Source organism: Cervus canadensis, chromosome X, assembly GCF_019320065.1.
Source record: "Cervus canadensis isolate Bull #8, Minnesota chromosome X, ASM1932006v1, whole genome shotgun sequence".
NCBI lineage: Eukaryota > Metazoa > Chordata > Mammalia > Artiodactyla > Cervidae > Cervus > Cervus canadensis.
Window position 1 is genome coordinate 139948248 of NC_057419.1, and position 13732 is coordinate 139961979.

Here is a 13732-nt window from a genome sequence, read left to right on the forward strand (position 1 = left end):
CATTCCCTACACAGAGCTTTCCGACTCCCTGCAGAAGTCCTCCCGCTGTCCCAGCTTTCACTCTGGACACCCTCCGACACCTACATTCCCTTTGCTTTGGATAGTAACTTTAGACACCTGGTAACCCTTCTGGGCAACTTCAACACATTCTCCAAATGTTTTCCCGTTGGGTGTGTGACTACTCTGATGTGCCACATAATCAACTGCTTCTTTGGATATAAACCTGAAGTTAAAGAGGGGGATTTTTAAAACCCCCTGACATTTACAGCTGAATTTTAATGGGGCGTCTTCTTTGAAACTGGCCACCAAACACATGCCCATATTAATGAACTTACTAGGTGGTCAAAACCCAAAGCCTCCATCCTACGTGGTAGATGAGGAAGGACCACAGAAGTAGAGCCAACGTTTTCAAGGCTGAACACATGTAAACTGTGGGATCCTCCTCTGAGGTGAAAAAATAGTTCCTTGATAGCTCAGATTTTAAAAGAAAGGAAATAATTATCCATCTTTCCTTGGCCTCTTGTCTGGTACCTGACCCACAGGAAGGTCATGGTTGTCAGCGTGCCTAACGGTACCTGGGCAGGTGCTCAAGCAAGTCCAGTTGTGTGGAGGCAGGTGACACTCCCAGGAGAAGATAGCCTTGCATCAAAAGGAAAGAGACCACTCTCAGTCGACTGATGTTACAGTCAGTATTATGGTCAGGATCACAAAGGGAGTATAGAAATGTGCTATGTGGTGACATGCAAATTCACCTGACTGACATTTACATGCCTCTCTTAAGATTATTGTGACACTGTGTTTGAAAACATCTGACATATAGGAGGAACTTAAGTATCTGGAGGATATCAAGGCAAATCTGGCTTTCTTAGAAACTCTTCCAAGAAATGAAGAACCTAGTCATAACAAATGAAACATGTATATTATCAAGTATGAAACAGATCGCCAGCCCAGGTTGGATGCATGAGACAAGTGCTCAGGGCTGGTTCACTGGGAAGACCCAGAGGGAAGGGATGGAGAGGGAGGTGGGAGTGGGGATCAGGATGGGGAACACATATAAATCCATGGCTGATTCATGTCAATGTGCAGCAAAACCCACTACAATATTGTAAAGTAATTAGCCTCCAACTAATTAAAAAAAAAAAACAAATGATAATGGCCACTCTTAATTGAGCACCTACTGTGGATCACCATGTGAGAGAGACTACAAGTGCTCATCCATATCTTGTCTTCCTTTCCTCCATCCCAGACACAGGGGATGCTATATCGCCTGACCACTTGTAGTTAGGAAGGGTCATGTGACTAGCCATTGCCATCGAGATACGAGCAGCACTGTTGCTCACGTCTGGAGCCAGTATGCCATTTCTGTGCTTTCTCTTTCACTCAGCAGCAAACATGGCAATCCAGTGGTAGAACCCCAGAATGGAAACAGCATGGGAACTCAGATCAGAGTTAGTGGCTCAGTCGTGTCTGACCCTTTGTAGCCCCATTTACTGAAGTTCACCGGGCTCCTCTGATATTCTCCAGGCAAGAATACTGGAGTGCGTTGCCATTCTCTTCTCCAGGGGATCTTCCTGAACTAGGTGTAGAACCTGCATCTCCTGTCTCCTGCGTTGCAGGCGGTTTCTTTACCATCTGAGCCACCAGGGAAGCCCAAGTTGAGCCATGCAAATTTCAGGTTTTGCCTGTTGTGTCAACTAGCAGTTACTTTAGCTGATATATAGCAACTGTTTTGGCTTCCCTGATGGCTTGGATGGTAAAGAACACACCTGCAGTGCAGGAGACCCGGGTTCAATCCCTGGGTTGGAAAGATTCCTTGGAGAAGAGCATGGCAACCTACTCCAGTATTCTTGCTTGGAGACCCCCATGGATAGAGGATTCTGGTGGGCTACACCCCATGGGGTCTCAAGGAGATGGACATGACTGAGTGACTAACAATAACTAATGAACGTGTTCTTAGAGTTACTTATGTATTGTAATTACAATTATAATAGTGCATGCACGCTTCTTGAGAAAACTTTTAAAACTTCAGATACATCATATTTTTCCCCTCTACAAAGTTTCCTCAAAATTCAGTCCCATTTTCAGAAATAACCACATCTAACATTCAATCTGTGTATGGAACTTTAAAGCTGATTCTAGACTTTCACACATAATTGTTTGTGAGTCTGAGGTGTGGGGGCTGATGATGACCATGATATGGCAGTGGCATGTGACAAGCTTTATATGGGCAGTACTTTGACAGGATGGCATGTGAAGGGAAGTCCCTCACAGCAAGAGATCTTGCAGAGATCATGGCAACAGCTCACCACCCAGAAGGGCGAGACGCAAGAGAAGTCCCAGTGGAAAGGGAATCGAAGGGTGTTGTCACCTTCCAGCACAGTGGGGAAACTCTGGGTCAGAGAGCTGGAAAAGGCAGTAGTGGCCTGAAGTCTTATGGTTCCAGGTATAGTTATCTCATCTATGTCCAGTTACTGTTATCTATGCTCAGCAGGTTTGGGGTACAGTTTTTCAGGGTATGCCAAGGAAGCAGGTTCTAAATGGTGAAAATCAGTTTATTTGGAGTACATTTAAAGTAATTAGATGTTAAAAATTTGAGCTTCTTGGGGAATATTTTAGGGAAGGGCTCCATCTCACACTTCTGCAACCGTTCTGTAGCACACTCCACTCCCAGGCCCAAGCTTAACTTGCCTTCCTATTGTGCCTGATGGGTCATTTCCTCCTAAATGCCACCAGAGCTCCTCCAGCACTTGAGGGACACAGGCTTAGCTTGTCATTCTGTGAGGTGCTCTCTCTTGCCACCATCTTGTTCTTTCACAGCATTGATCTGATTTTCCTAGAAAATGGGACTTTTTACAGTTACTCGTGGGATAAAATGGTTTGTCTCTATTGGCTGTGTATGTATCAGGCACCTCTCCTACAGATGTTTGCAGAAATGTACTTGTGTCATTGCGTCTGTTTGTGTTTATGGCCGTGTTGACATGTATCGGGGTCAAAATAAAGTTGATCCAACCAGATCATGTGATCTGTAAGTCATTTTCTGATCTTCTACTGAGTGCCCATGGTGGCCACCAGGACCACAGAGCATGACATGTGAACTCTGACCTGAGCAACTCATGATCTAATAGGCAGTCTGGCCACATACACTTTACAGGGTTCTCGAGGCAAGAATACTGGATTGTGTTGGCATTTCCTCCTTCAGTGGACCATGTATTGTCAGGACTCTTCACTGTGACCCATCCGGCTTGAGTGTCCCTTCACAGCATGGCTCAGAGCTTCATTGAGTTAGGCAAGCCCTTTTGCCTCAACAAGGCTGTGATCCATGAAGGGTACCCTGATGCTGGGAAAGAAGGCAAAAGGAGAAGGAGGCTGCAGAGGAGGAGATGGTTAGATAGCATCACTGAACCAATGGGCATGGATTTGAGCAAACTCTGTGAGATAGTGGAGGACAGAGGAGCCTGGTGTGCTGCAGTCCATGGGGTTGCAAAGAGTCGGACATGACTTAGCAATTGATTAACAATAAATGGCCACATAACAAAGTTCCTTCTTTATGTTCTAGAAGTTCCAAGGCATATAGACAACAAAAATGGGTAATCACGAATATATTTGGTTTTGAGTGAGAACACTTAGTCAGACTTAGGTTTAAAGGAGTTGGCAAAGCACATGGCTATAAACAGGGACTCTGAATCCAGCCAGCCTGGACTTCAATCCTGACTCTTCCACTTCCTGGCTTAGTGATCTTGTGTAAGCTTTCGACTTCTCTGTGCCTTAGTACCCTCATCTGTAAACCATGGATAGCAATAGTGCCTAACTCATCAGGCAGTTAGGAGGACAAAACCAGGTAATATCTGTAAACACATCCAACAGCACCTGGCACATAGTAAGTGCCCAGTGAGTGCTTATTAAATCAGCAAATTCTGACGTCACCAGACACTGCTGTGTAGCCTCAGGATTCTGTCATTCAGCTCAATAAACAGAACTTGGAAAGTCTGTAAAACAGGGCTAAAATTTGTGCTCCCCTGAGATGTGATGAACTTGAAACACTTAGCCTCCTGCAAAGCATGGTGTATGGTTATCCTTATCCTTGACGGAGGACTGGAAGCCCTCAGATCCCCCCATGCTCCAGAGGGTGCTATTGTACCTCTCCAAGGTTCTACATGGATGGCCTCCCTTGCCATGACTTAAGCCTCCAATAGCTAAACTGCAGGGTATACCTTGCATTTCACTCTCCCAGTCATCTCTGCTGCCATTTCAGATCACAGAGGTCATGGTAATGGTTTGAAACCAGATGATTGGTATTCCCTAGCCTCTTCTCATTTAGATAAATAAGTATCAGTAGATCAACATCCTGACATGTGCTGCTCATCCCCAAACACTCTCTTATGCTTTTTCCACCACCCTCTTATGGGCATGTGCTTTTGTTGCCCATCACACACATCCTGCTGTTATAACAGAGGTAACTGGGTGCCTTGGCCTGAGTGGGAAATTCACATCAACAGGAATACTCATTATTTGCGATCAGCTTCTAATTAGTCCCATCATTTCTGTGCTCTTCTGAGCCCAGCTCTGGGTTTTTCATTTGTCTGTTCCCCTGGCACTTGAAGATGCATGTTGCTTTCCAGCACTCGCAGTCAGTAGCCCAGGGTAGACAGAATAGCCCAGCGCCCGCAAAGACAGTTCCTTACAGTGAAGGAGTGCCAGCGAGAAAAGCCAGACAGGCAGCTTCCTGCGATGCTCTCAGAAAACAGCTCTTTGTAGGGGCCACTTCTGTTATAAGGACCCCAAACAAGTTGCATTATAAGGAGCTGTGAATATATTACAACTGCAATTACTTAAAATTGCCCAGTACCTCAAGAAACTTTGCACACCTCACCTTGGGGCTTAATTCCTGAATCATGTCAAAAGAGCTGCCACACTTCAGGCACGTTGGAGGTAGCCAATCAACTGTGACCCTATTTCCTGGGAGATGTCAGGCTGGTGGAGGAGCTGAAGGAATCAAGGGCATGCTAGTGGGTTTGTCCACACTTGTGTTTTCACTTATAACATAATGGAAACTGCTCCTTCCATCGTCCCTGCCACCTTTGCTTTTAGATGCATGTGATGTTGAACCTGGAAAGGCCCTGGGAGATTGTGTATGGCAGGAAAGTCTAGGTTATTCTGCTCCTCCATGACTGACTCTCTATGACTTTTCTCATCTAATCTTCAGACAGTTTGCTGGTCACTCCTGATATACGTATATCAATACCAGTGTACTAGTGTATACCAATATATTGGTATATACCAGGGTACCAATTTATACTGATATACACCCAAATGTACAATAATTGATGAATGGACAGAATGTGTATCTATGCAGGGTTTCCCTGATAGCTCAGTTGGTCAATGACATATTACTTAACCATTAAAAAGGATTGAACTAAAGACTTAAGGGGAAAGAAAGAAGGATGTACTGATACTTTTTCCAACCTGAACCAACCTTTAACTATTTGAATGGGGGTAGGTTCCAGAGAATGACTTTTCTTTCTAAGGAAGGATGTGATGGGTAATTTCTAGCTAGTGATTTTCTAGAGGGGGATTCAGATGTTGGGGAGGGCTTGGGAGTAGATGTATATTACACTCATACACACGTGAAAGGTTCTCTTTGGTTGAACTTAGTGATACAACACCCAGAGGAGGATATAACATTTTAAAAGGATAACTTTTGTACTACAGCTTCCTTATCCATTCGTCTGCTGATGGGCATCTAGGTTGCTTCCATATCCTGGCTATTATAAACAGTGCTGCGATGAACATTGGGGTGCACGTGTCTCTTTCAGATCTGGTTTCCTCAGTGTGTATGCCCAGAAGTGGTATTGCTGGGTCATATGGCAGTTCTATTTCCAGTTTTTTAAGAAATCTCCACACTGTTTTCCATAGTGGCTGTACTAGTTTGCAGATCACCAGCCCCGGTGGGATGCATGAGACAAGTGCTTGGGCCTGGTGCACTGGGAAGACCCAGAGGAATCGGGTGGAGAGGGAGGTGGGAGGGGGGATCGGGATGGGGAATACATGTAACTCCATGGCTGATTCATGTCAATGTATGACAAAACCCACTGAAATGTTGTGAAGTAATTAGCCTCCAACTAATAAAAAAAAAAAAGGATAACTTTTGGAAGGATATGAAGAAAGTGCAATCCATAGCTTTAGTCATTTGCTTGTCTCTGATAACAGCTGCAACTCACCTACAGCCTGCAATCCTTGACAGGGCAGCAGAATTCCCAGGGATCTTGCTGTTAATGCTGAAGGGACATAGCAAAAATGCATGAATTCCAACGGCCTTTGTGAGGCATCTGCTGATTGGTTGTCAGCTGCAGAGTCAAGAGTAATATCGGCACCCCAAACGTGTGGTTCCCTCACGCCCATTGTGTTTGTTAACTTCCCTGAACAAGCACCAGCAGACGGTAGGGGAGGCCAGCCTTGGATCAATACTGTTGGGTGATAGCATCTGTGCGGGGTTTTGGAGTTGGGGGAGTTGAAGGTCTAAGCTCACTGACCTGCTTCAGGGATTCAAATTCCCTGTTCGATGCTGCATGACACAAGTTGATTCTCGAGGAGGAACTGGAAGAAAAGAAAACTCCATGATCCATGTCACACCCCAAGGTTTGAACACACAGTTGTAATTGGTTCAGAGGCTGTTCTTTAAGCTGAGATAGGAGCTGGGGAGGCTCTGGTTTGCACAGTCAGACAGGGACCTGTTTGTGTGTGCAAGCTGACTTTCACACATATTCTGGTCAATATGCCACAGGCTTTCCACAGACCCCATCTATGGGCACAAATAACTTCACCAAGTGAGACCAAAGCCAGTGGCCTCTGCAGAAACCGAAGCTACAAGTGAAGCCTCGAGAGATATATCTAGGCTACTCCTCTCTGAGCTCTTTCTCTGAGCCAGGTCCTTGGTTAGACACATTGGGCAGTAGGATGAGAGGAAGGAAAATCCATGAGGCAATGTTATCAGGAGCCAGGAGCACAGGCCTAGGGAACCTCCTTTCCCCAGAGCCACTGACATGTTAATGACGTCACTGGCTTCTTACGCGGCCAGAAATGGATCAGCTTTTTGTCTCCTGTCTTTTTCCCACCCATGCCAGTACCTGAGGCTCCACACTTATCCAGCCACCAAGGTCCACCAGTTCTAAGTCAGAGATGTCTCGACCCCGCTTTCTCCCATGGCCACGGGCTGAATTCAGGCCCTAATTCTTTCTGATCTTCTTTCTGCTCTCTACTCCCAGGACCTCAAATCTGTCCTCCACACTGCTGATGAGGAACTATCTAGAAGCACTGACAGGACCACTGAGAAAGGCTCTGGGCTTTCTGTAGGTAAGGGGAGGATGTCTCCAGTTCAAAACAGCCCACATCAACATCATTGGACAGCCACTCTGGGGCTCCACCCCGCTGCCTAAGGGGCAAAACAAGGCATGGAGTTGGCTGCCACTTCCAGGGGAAGTGGGCAGTCAAGAAGTGGGCCACCCCAGGCTACCAGGTGGGGGGGATTGGGGACAGGAGGCCCCTGGCCACCAGAAGTCCCCCCACTGGCCTTCAGTCACCTGCTGCTCAGACACAAAACCCAACAGAGTGGGAGGGGGCAGTGAAGTGAGCCCATGCACCTGGCAGGAGCTGGAAAGGGGAGCAGGTCCTGGGGGTGGGGACAGGGGTGGGTGGGGGCAGATTCCAGAGAAAGGCAAAGGACCCCAGGAAGGGCACAAGCTTGGGAGAAGGCCCAGGTGTCCTGGGAAGGTCATGAGAGAGGGGGGCTCTGGGCCTGGGGAAGGATGAGGGGTGCTGGCTGATGGGCTATGGGTTTCTGAAGAAGACACTTGGTTTCTCCAGGGTCTGGAGAAAGCTGCAGAGTGTGGGGTCAGAAAAGGATGTGGGGCTGTGGTGGGGAGTAGGGGCAATAAGCAGATTTCAGAGATGGGGAGAGGGCCTCAGAGCTTGGGATAGGAGATAGTGTTCCAAGGAACAGATGGGGGTCCAGGGAGAGGGCTCAGGATCACAGATCAGGATGGAACGACAGGGTCTTGGGAAGAACATGGAGTCCCTGGGATTTCCCAGAGGACTCCAGGGGTCTGGGGAGGGCAACGGAGTGCAGGGAAGGGATGCCAAGCTTAAGAGAGGGCGCTAGGTTCCTGGGAAGGGGTTCTGGGTACTGGGGAGGAGTGCGCGTTGTGAGAGGTGGGGCTTGGAATTGGGTCAGGGGCAAGGAATCTGGGGAGGGGTACTGGGTCCAGGGAAGAAATTCCGAGTCCAAGGGAAGGAGAAGTGGTCTGGGGAAGAGACACGGGGTCAGAGATAGGAGAACCCAGAATCCGAGGAATGATGCGGGACTGGGAGAGGACTTGGGGTCCCAGGGAGCAAAACAGAATCCATAGGAAGAGGACCCATAGGGGGGTCCTGGGAAGAGACGCAGATTCTGGGGTGAACTCGGGGTCATGGGTCTGGGGCCTCAGAGGGCTGAGGCAGCGCTTTACCTGTTTCAGATGGAGTCATTGTCCAGGTCCCGGCAAATGTACCACAGGATCATGCAGAGAATGAGCAGCATGGCGAAGAGGAACAGAGCCACGAAGATGGCCTTGGTCACCAGAGAGACCAGGGCCTGCATGGTCCTGCCGAGGGGCTGCCGCGAGGTCCTGAAGGAGGGACAGCGACGAGAGTGGTGCAGGCTGCTACCTGCACCCATGGAGAGACACCCTGAAGGGAGGACACTTCTGTGGGCCAGCATCCCTGGGGCACCTGCTTGCTTCGGGCCAAGGGTGTGCCCGGTCTGGTAGAGACACCAGGTCCCCTGGACCCCCAGCCCGCGACTCCTTCACCGTGGTGCAGCCATGAGGCTCTACCCTTTGCCAGTGGGAATCAAAGAAGCTTAAGGCTGAGGGAGAACTGTCAGGTGCTGCGGAGCACCTCCAGAGTGGATCCAGGGTCTCCTTGAGGAGAGAGACTGGGGAGAGGTGTGGGCGTCTCCCCTCTGTTCCCCAAGGCTTCCCTAAAAGATGATCCCACTCATCTCTCTGGCACGTTGGGAAAGGAAAAATTGGGAAGTCATATGCTAGTCCCATCCCATCCCATCCCATGCCCAGCATTACGCACTGACATTTTCCTGCACACAGTGACTGATTCCAGGACCGTCACCATCCTTTTCTGGATCTTTAAGGAAAAGTGAAAGTCACTCAGTTGTGTCCAATTCTCTGCTGGTCTCCTCCATCCATGGAAATCTTGAGGCAACACTGGAATAGATTGCCATTCCCTTCTGTAGGGGATTTTCCTGACTCCCAAAATTGAACCCAGGTCTGCTGCACTGCAGGCAGGTCCTTTACCGTGATTCCAAGACACCAGGGGATCTCCTATCTCTAAGAAGGGAGAAGCCAAAAGTAGCCACGATGGGCCAGGGCTGCTTGAACAAATCCCGAGCCTTCTCGAAGACCACTAGGGTGTGTCCACCTGTGCCTGGGATGAGCCAAGCCCCACTCTGGCTGCTTTGTCTCCATTGCAACCCACCCTCCCCACCTCCACCCCGACTTCTGCCGTCCTCTGCTGCCCACCAGTGATTCTGGACCAGCAGCAACCCCCATCACCTGGGTGCAGAGAAGAGACAGGGGATCTCAGGCTCCACCCAACTACACAGCAAAGATCTGCATATTAACGAGATCCCCAGGAGGGGGAGGGGCTTCCCTGGTGGCTCAGATGGTAAAGAATCTGCTGCAGTGCGAGAGACCCGGGTTCAATCCCTGGGTCTGGAAGATGCCCTGGGGAAGGGAATGGCAACCCCAGAATTTCATGGACAGAGGAGACTGGTGGCTTCCAAGAGGTCGCAAAGAATCTGACGCTACTGAGAGACTCACACTTTCACTTTCAGGAGGGGGAGGGGGCAAGTCACCACGTGTTCACTGCACCTGGTGCTGTGGTCCTCTGCCTTGTATATCTGTGAATGCGGGGTCATCGCGTCTTCAATAGTCAGGAATGGCTTCCCCAGTTGCTCCTGTCTGCCTGCTAAGTCTCTTCAGTCTTGACCTGCACTGGCAGCGGGTTCTTTAATCCCTACCGCCACCCAGTGGTGAATAATTCTCCGGCAGTGCAGGAGCTGCAGGAGATCCGGTTCAACCCCTGGGAAGGGAAAATTCCTTGGGGGAGGAAATGGCAACCCACTCCAGCATACCTGCCTGGGAAATTCCATGGACAGAGGAGCCTGGTGGGCTACAGTCCATGAATGACTTAGCACACACGCATAGTCAGAAGTAATCGAGCCTGATTTCTTCAGTGGAGACTTTCTAGAAGCTCCAGTTAGTTACTCACCTAGCAAGAGTTGATCTCAATTCCTTAGGAGCGTGATTTCATTCATTCTGGAGAAGGAATTTTTTCATGACTGAAGAGCAAGGACCGCGGAGAAAAAAAAATTATCTTAGTGGTTTAAAGGAAAACAGAAGTTAGGTCTTTTCTTCCCAGCCTCCACCCCAGCTCCAAATCTCTGTTCTTGGCTTTCTCCTACTCTCCAGGTGGTTTCACAGGTGGAGACAGGCAATCAACACTGATTTCTGTGCTCTGCACATGAACTCTGCAGTCTAGCCTGTTCTGCTCAGAGGGGGAAGTAGCGCTTTGCCCATGGGGTTATCAGAAAACGTGACTGTCAGACTTGCAAGCACTGGCTGCACAGGCCAGATCACCTTTCACTCCCCCAGCTGCCAACGTGCCACTTACCAGCCACTGTCAGGAGAGCATTGCTGTTGCAAGGAATGAGGCCACTTCCAATTTGAGTGAGATCCTACGTGCTCAGTCGCTCAGTTGTGTCTGACTCTTTGTGACTCCATGGACCGCAGTTCGCCAGGCTCTTCTGTCCATGGGATTTCCCATGCAAGAGTACTAGAGTGGGTTGTCATGCCCTTCTCCAGGGTATCTTCCCACCTCAGGGATTGAGCCCTCATCTCTTATGTCTTCTGCCTTGTCAGGCAAGTTCTTTACCAGTATTGTCACCTGGGAAGCCCATTTGGTTATTTTTGCTTTCATTTCCTTTACTTTAGGAGATGGATCCCAAAACAAGGCTGTTGTGATTTCTGTCAAAACGTGTTCTGCCCAAGTTTTCATGCAGAAATTTTCCATATTCAATCTTACACATAGGTCTCAAATCCATTTTGAGTATGTTTTTGTATATAGTATTAGATAATGTTCTAATTTCATTCCTTTACGTGCAACTGTCCAGTTTTCCCAGTACCACTTACTGGAGAGACTGTCTTTTTTCCACTGTATACTGTACTCTGGCCTCCTTTGATGTAGATTAGTTGACCATAGGTGCATAGGCTTGTTCCTATGATTTCTATCCTATTTCATTGATCTGTATGTCTATTTTTGTGCCAGTACCATACTGTTTTGATTCCTATAGCTTCGTAGTATAGTCTAAGGTCAGGAAGCTTGGTTCCTCCAACTCCGTTCTTTTTTCTTTTCACTTTATTTGACAGTGTCTGGTCTTTGTTGCAGCACATGGGATCTTTGATATTCATTGAGGCATGTGGGGTCCTCAGGCGCAGCATTCGGAATCCTCAGTTTCAGCACCTGGGATCTTTTTAGATGTGGCATGCAGGGTCTTTAGCAGCAGCCGCAGCATGTGAACTCTATGTTGTGGCATGTGAAGCTCTGTTGCAGCAATGTAACTCTTCGTTGCTGCATGTGGGATCTAGTTCTCTGATCAGGGATCAAACCTAGGCCCCCTACATTGAGATAATGGTTTCTTAGCCACTGGACCACCATTGAAGTCCCTCCAACTCTGTTCTTTTTTCCCAAGATGGTCTTGGCTATTTGTGGTCTTATGTGTCATCAAAATTTCTAGTTCTATGCAAAATATCATTTTGAATGAAAATGAATGAAAATACCAATTTGAATCTATAGATTGCCTTGTGTAGTATAGTCATCTTACAAAATTCATTGTTCCAATCCAAGAACATGGTAAAGTTTTCCATCTTGTTGTGCTGTCTTCAATTTCACTCGTCAATATCCTACAGTGTTCCAAGTACAGGTCTTTTGCCTCCTTAGCTAGGTTTAGTTCTAGGTAGTTCATTCCTTTTGATGCAGTTAAATGGGATTATTTAATGGTAAATGGGTAATACCCTGAAGTTCTCTTTCTGCTACATGCTATTAGTGTACAGAAATGTAAATAGAATTATATATATTAATTTTGTATACTGCAACTTCACTGAATTCATCGACGAGCTCTAGTAGTTTTCTGCACCAGGACCCTGGGAGGTCTCTCGGCCAGAACAAAATGGAACCTCAAGTTGCCATGGGTAGCCAAGGGGAGCAGGGGTGGGTGAGCCTCTCTCAGGAATATGTAGGGCAACCAGAACATACAGAGAGGAAAAGGGGGGCCCGGGGGTTCAGCCATTGTCTAGGAGTGCCCTGCCACAATCCTGATAGCTGAGGAGGCAGCCGAGAGTGCGGAATCCTAGACAGTCTAAAATGGAACTCGCCTTTTCACGGGTATGAGGCATCCCCGGGTCACATGGGAGGGAACTGAGTAGAGGCTTCTGTCTACGGCAAACACTGGGCAATTCTATGTAGCTCACCCGAGCTGTGTCTAGAAACATTTAATTCAGACGGTGTTTCAGCCCCCAGTTTGCAAGAATCGACAAGGAAGCCCATCCCTCAATGGTGATGGGAGGTTTCCAGCATGGAACCTAGGTCCACCTAGAGATCAGTGCTTATGCGCCTTAGATAACCACGTGGCAGTCTTAAGTGTCAGGACCCTCGCCACCTCTGGTACCTCCTTCGAGTCTTCAGGACCCCGTGAGGCAGGTGCCCCTCAGATTACCCATGTGGGGAAGCAGAGTCTCAGATTGTTTGAGCCAGGCAGCTGGGGATCAGCAGGGCTGTGGTGCCCACTGTGGCATCTCCTCACCTGAGCCCTCTCTCTCACCCACTGGGCTGAGTACCTGGGTCCCAGATGTCTGACACCTCAAGGTCAGAGGCATTTCTGATTCTGGAAGTCTCGGGAAGATCCTCAACCCCAGGAACAGTGTTGGGGTGGGGGGCATTGGTAGCGTGGATTGCCCATGAGTGCCGCCCTGTATGGCCACCTCTTTGATGCTAGAGCACCAGGCCCAAGAGCAGGACGGCAGCTCTCTGGTCTGGATGCAGAGCTGGACGGAGGTCCCGTGGACAGCAGTCACAGGAAAGGGAGCCACACTGTGCATGAAGGCCCAGGGTGACCACCCCTTCCCGCGTGCCTGGGACCGTGGTGTGCAGAACAAGGCCAGCCTGGGGTGGACATAGGCAGGCTGCTGAGCCCACAGGATAGCAGCCTGTCCTTCTGTATCCCCAGGACCTTACCCGTCGCCTGCACAGCCCACACCCTGGGGCTCCTGCAGACTGATGGCAGGGCCTGGAGAGGGTCTGTGTTGGGGACTGGCTGCCCAGCCAGGGACAGCGCACAGAGGGCCAGGTGGCTTTACCCTTGACTGTGGACCCCCACCATGGACATGGCTGTGCTTGAGTGCAAGGGTGCCATGTCAAACCCTCAAGGCACCTGTGAACACAGAGGAGGCCGACTTTGAGGGTCACACGTCTGTCAGTGCGTGTCTCCCTGGCCCCAAGGCTCCAGGACCAGAAGGCCATGCCTGGTTTGCACAAGTGCTCAGCCTGAGACTTCACACCCATGCACAAGTGTCATGGTGCCCACTTCAATGACGAGCATGAACCAGGTGGCTGACATGCTGACCAG

General features: G+C 49.0%; 1 protein-coding gene across 1 annotated transcript in view; it reads left to right on the forward strand.

Annotated features, from left to right (window-relative positions):
- LOC122436011 (melanoma-associated antigen 10-like) overlaps positions 1-13732 on the forward strand; it is a 97924-nt gene that overhangs the window by 15650 nt on the left and 68542 nt on the right. The window lies entirely within an intron of this gene.